Below are 6,084 nucleotides of genomic sequence, written 5' to 3'. Positions count from 1 at the left end.
TTGCAGTACGAAAGGAAACACGTTTAACATTCCCGTAGACAAGGATAGAACACATATATATGTCGGGTTATCATTAGGATTTAAGGCGCGTAATGATTCTTCGTTTGAATTAGCCATTGTTTTACAAAACAGAGAATATGTTTACGCGAATAAACAAGATTTTACAAAATATTATGAATAATGAGTTTAATAAATGATAAGATTAACAAACGATTAGTTTAACTAATAATTAGATTAAAGAATAATAAGTTTAACGAACAATAAGAGGAACGAATAATATGTCTTACGAATAATGAATTTAACGAATAATAAGATTAACGATTGATAGGTTTTACGAATAATGAATTTAATTAACGCTATTAACAATGTTCCGGGGTTCAAACGAATCCACGGTCAACGGGATAACTCTTTACCATGCGTAGAATAATTTTAAACACAAAAATACGATTGCTGAGACACTCGGTAAATTGCTCGATGTATCACTTTCCAAGGCGATCGCACGAATCAATATCTGATGAAAATCTTTTTCGCTATACGACTGCATTTGTTTCTTATATGCTCGCTGGAGACATCGAGAAGATTCCAATCGTTGTTGCTAGGCAATTTCTGTCAAAAGCTTGTTGTATACTCTTTGGAAACATCGAGAAAGATCCAAACGCCGTTACTAGGCAGTTTCTGTCTGGAGATTGATTTCTAATACAACGTGTGTCCCTGTTAGGGAAGTGATACATTTACACTATACATGAGAGTGTGTGTGTAAGGGTTAGAGGGCGTCAAGGTCTTAGTGGAGACAAAAGACTGTTGCCAGATGTTAGAAGAATCTAGGATAGTCGGTTGGCGACAAGCGTGCGTGCAAGACGTTCTTCAGAGTGTAATATAGATGTATAACTATTGTGTGGGAAATATAGTCAATTATTTGTATTCCCAAATCCTCGAATTTCCTTAACATGGTAGCAGAGCGTGGTTACTAGTTTTGCAAGATATTTAGTGCATGGTTACGATCTTGCGAGTGAGTTTTCAGTAAAGAAAAAAAAAACTTTCAGAGAAAAAAAAATATACTTTGAGCACATAGGAGCGCTTGAGTAAGAAAAGAAAAAAAAAGAAGAATCAATTAAAATGGAGAGATCGGAAATCATGATACCTATATTCGATGGTGAGGATTATGGAATGTGGAAGCAAAGAATCACGATGTTTCTCAAATATAAGGAATGCGAGGTTGTTACAACTAGAATGAAGAACGAAAGAGACGATGAAGACTGGGACAAAAAGGATTTGAAGGCGATTAATATAATTTATAGTGCAATATCGAACAGACAATTGGAGTATGTTAGGGAAGGAAAAACGGCGTATGATATATTAAAAAGGTTCGATGAAATGTACTTGAAAGAGTCGACGGCACTGCAGATCGTATGCAGAAGGAGATTGGAAAACATAAGACTGGAGAACTACAGTGATTCAGCATCATTCTTTAACGATTTTGAGAAATTAATCAATGAATTAAAAAGTGCGGGCGCACAAGTAAGTGAGAGGGAAAAGCTGAATTACATGCTGAATACGTTACCCGAAGAATACAGCTACATAGCGGACATAATAGACGCATTGAAAGAAGAGAATCAAACGGTAGCGTATGTGAAAAATAAAATAGAAATAGCAGAGAAGAAAAATAAATCCAATCGAGGAGAAAGACAAATCAACGCCTTTTCTGCAAAAAAGGAAGGATGCTTCAGATGTGGAAGATTAGGACACTTTCCAAGAGAGTGTCAAAATGGCGTCCAAGCGGGAAGCAGTAACGGCTATTGGCATGGGCCAACACGTGGTCGAAACAGAGGAAGAGGGAACAAAGGCAATACGAGCAGAGGACGTGGAAACTTTCATCGTCAATCAACAACCGGCACGGGCGAGCATGGAAACTCAAGAGCAGGCATATGGACAGCAACGGCGCACGCAGCAAACAGCAGTGAGACGAATGAAATAAGTAAGAACGAAATAGTGTGGCTATTAGATAGCGGTTGTACCGATCACATAATTAATAATATAAATTATTTCGATAAATCTATCGACCTAAAAGAACCGGTGAATATATATTTAGGCGATAATAGACCGATAAAAGCGACAAAAGTTGGGAATGTTCTAAGTTATTTTGAAGCATTCGGAAAACAAAATAAAATAAATATGAGGAAAGTATTTTACGCGAAAGAAATGTCCGCAAATTTGATTAGTTTAGGTAAACTAACAGACAATAAGAATACGGTTATTTCCAAAGGAAATATTGCGAAAGTAATAGATGAGGATAATATACTTACAGCTGTAGCGTTCAAAGAGAATGGGACATATAGAATAAAAAGTATATTGAAAGGGAAGAAGCACTTAGTAAACAGCGCCGAACGTAGTGGTATGAGTAAAAAGGAAAGATTGCATAGGATGCTAGGACACGTAAATTTTAAATATTTAGAGATTTTGGGTAAAGAGCAGCTAGTGACTGGCATACCGAATGAATTTGAAAAGGAACTTTTGAAATGTAGGGTGTGTATAGAAAGCAAAATGCATAACTTACCTTTCAAAAATAATCGAACTAAGGCTAGGGAAATAATGGAAATTATTCATACGGACGTATGTGGTCCCTTTAAGACTACCGGATTCAATGGAGAAAAATATTTCATTTCATTTATCGATGATTATAGTAAAGTAGCTAGGATCTATTGTATAAAATCAAAAGATGAGGTCTTTGATTCTTTCGTACAGTTCGTAAATGAAGCCGAAAATTTAACGGGCAAGAGGTTAAAAATATTAAGATGCGATAATGGTAAAGAATATTTAAATAATCGAATTTATAAATTTGCTAGGGATAAAGGTATAAGAATAAATAATTGCCCAACATACGTACATGAATTAAGCGGGACAGCGGAAAGGTATAATAGAACAGTGATGGACATGGCGCGTTGCTTGTTAGCGGAAGCGAAAGTACATAAAAGGTACTGGCCGGAAATAGTTTGTACAGCGATATACTTGAAAAATCGAATATTAGCGAATACTATAGAGAGAAAGACACCTTTTGAAATATTCTTCGGGAGATAACCAAGTGTTAAAAATCTACATCTATATGGAAGTAAAGTTTTTGTAAGAAGGCCAGAACAAAAAAGAGTTTCCAAATGGGACAAGAAGGCAGATATGGGAATTCTATTAGGATATAGTAAAGTAGGATACAGAGTCTTATTAGGTGGGAAAATAACAATAGCTAGACATGTAGAGGTCATAGAACAGACACTAAATGTATCGGTTTTGAGGAAAATTCATTAGAGGCAGATAGAAATGATAGCGAAGATAATTATTCATTGGATGGTATGGATAAGGAAGAGTTAGAAGTTAGGAAAGATGAAAATAATAGTAGTATTGAAAGCTCAAACACTCCTAGGAGATCTACACGTATTAAGAAAACTCCAGTAAGGTATCCAGAAAAGGAAAATATTTGCGAGATTCATACAAATTATTGTAAAGTAGATATCCCTCGTACATTTGAGGAGGCGATTTGTTGCGAAAATAATGAAGTTTGGAAACAGGCTATGGATAAGGAAATAGAATGTCTCTATAAGAATAAAACTTGGAAATTGGTAGAAAGGGTAAAAGGCAAAGAAATATTAGATGTAAAATGGGTTTACACGAAAAAATCAGAGGACAGGTATAAGACTAGATTAGTGGTAAGGGGATTTCAACAAAGAGACGTAGCCGATGACATATATTCTCCAGTGGCGAGTAATCAGACCTTTAAGATATTGCTATCATATTGTTGTCAAAATGGATTAATAATTGAACAAATGGATGTAGAAACTGCCTTTTTAAATGGTGAAGTAACCTCGGAGGTATATGTAAATCAACCAAAGGGATATGCGGACGGAACGAATAGAGTTTGTAAATTATCGAAGGCGCTTTATGGGTTAAAAGAACGTCCGAGGGACTGGTATGAGTGTTTTGATAAGTATGTGACGAGATTAGGTTTTAAGAAGAACAATATAGAGCTGTGCCTATATACTTATGGAGAGGGAGACAATGTTGTTTATTTGTTAATATACGTAGACGATTTGTTAATTTATAGTAAAAACAAAGGGAAGATACAAAGTGTAAAAAAATTATTAACTGATAAATTTGAAATGAAAGATTTAGGTGAAGTAAAAGAATATCTTGGAATAAATATAGAGTATGATTATTTAAAAACTGAAATGAGATTAAGCCAAAAGAAATACATAGAATCATTAGCAAACAAATATAAATTACACAATAGCAAATTGTACTGTACACCTATGGAGACCAACTTAAAAATTGAAAAAGCTGAGATAAATAGAGAGGACATTGGATATAAGAATTTAATTGGCGCATTGCTGTATATTAGTGTAAATACCAGACCCGATATAAGTTATAGTGTGAATTATCTGAGTAGATTTCAAGATTGTTGTAACGAGACACATTTTAAATATGCCTTGCGAATATTGAAATATTTGTACCGGACTAGAGATTTAGGGCTACATTATAAAAGAAATGAAAAGTGCGAAACGATAGATTGTTATGTGGACGCTGATTGGGCAGGAGATCATATAGATAGGAAATCGACTTCTGGGTATGTAATTAGATTGTATGGAAATGTAATTGGATGGAAGTCTAAAAAACAAAGGTGTGTGACAAAAGCCTCGACGTATGCAGAGTATGTAGCTCTATCGGAAGCGGTGAGCGAAGTAATGACTATCAGAGAACTAATGAAAATCTTCGATGTAAATGTAGACGATAACCCTGTAAAAATCTATGAGGATAACTCTGGAGTAATGAGTATAGCAAAATACGGAACTTTTACAAAAAATTCTAAACACATCGAAGTTCATTACCACTACGTTCACGAGTACGTAAAGGAAAATAAGATAAACATAATAAAAGTAAGTACAGAAGAAAACACTGCGGATATTTTTACGAAGGCACTGTGTAGAGAGAAATTTGAAAGGTTTAGGTCATTGATGAATGTAAAATAAGAGAAATGTAAATGAAGCGATAAATGTTGAATATTTTGTTAATTCGACAAGTATGTAAATAAAATTAAGTGTACAGTATAAATGTAAGGAGGCGTGTTAGGGAAGTGATACATTTACACTGTACATGAGAGTGTGTGTGTAAGGGTTAGAGGGCGTCATGGTCTTAGTGGAGACAAAAGACTGTTGCCAGATGTTAGCAGAATCTAGGATAGTCGGTTGGCGACAAGCGCGCGTGCAAGACGTTCTTCAGAGTGTAATATAGATGTATAACTGTTGTGTGGGAAATATAGTCAATTATTTGTATTCCCAAATCCTCGAATTTCCTTAACAGTCCCATTATATCGACATCTCTAAAGTACAATTCTATGTGATTTCTAGGGAGAACAATACAACCGATCCACGCCTTCGTCATTTAAAATGTTTATCCCGTGACCGTGGCTACGTTCGGCGACCAGTTGTCACCTCGAACCCACTTTCGCTTTCACAAATATCAAACAATTACAAATGGCAATTGCTTAATTACAGTTATGATAAAATCTAGGCTAAAGCATTAGAAGGCTTCCTGAACATTGCAAAGGGAAGGCTCCGGTTTTCCTTTCATCTCCGACACGGCCATTCTGACTATCACACGTCCTCGTGTGCAGCTAAAATACAGAGTTCTTTTTTTAAACATTAGACTCGGTGTAACTGATATTATTTACCATTCGATTAGATGTTCCAAATAAGTCAAGGGTCCAGTTCAACAACAAAGCTCTGTTCAAAGATTTGGCAAGCAAGGAAATGAAAGGGAACTGAAATTAGTGTTATAGTTTGTATTCAAAGTGTCAGTTGCACTCCGTAAGTCACCAGTCAGATCGCAATGACACGACAGGTCATTGTCGATTCCGCACAAAGATCTCAGTTTGTTGGATCATATCACCACGTTGGGTGCATTACGAAAGGCACAAGACACCACACTGGGCGTATTACAAAAGGCGCAGGGCACCAGTGAGCGTATTATAGAAGGCGCAGGGCACCAGTGAGCATATTATAGAAGGCGCAGGGCACCAGTGAGCGTATTATAGAAGGCGCA

The 6,084-nt window shown here is 36.0% G+C and overlaps 1 pseudogene; it reads left to right on the top strand.

The window, feature by feature from the left end:
- On the top strand, positions 1-125 carry LOC117161794 (U6atac minor spliceosomal RNA; annotated as a pseudogene).
- Positions 126-6,084: the final 5,959 nt, after the last annotated feature.

The sequence above is a fragment of the Bombus vancouverensis genome, chromosome 18 (assembly GCF_051014615.1).
Source record: "Bombus vancouverensis nearcticus chromosome 18, iyBomVanc1_principal, whole genome shotgun sequence".
Classification (NCBI taxonomy): domain Eukaryota; kingdom Metazoa; phylum Arthropoda; class Insecta; order Hymenoptera; family Apidae; genus Bombus; species Bombus vancouverensis.
This window is presented reverse-complemented; position numbering and strand designations above follow the sequence as displayed.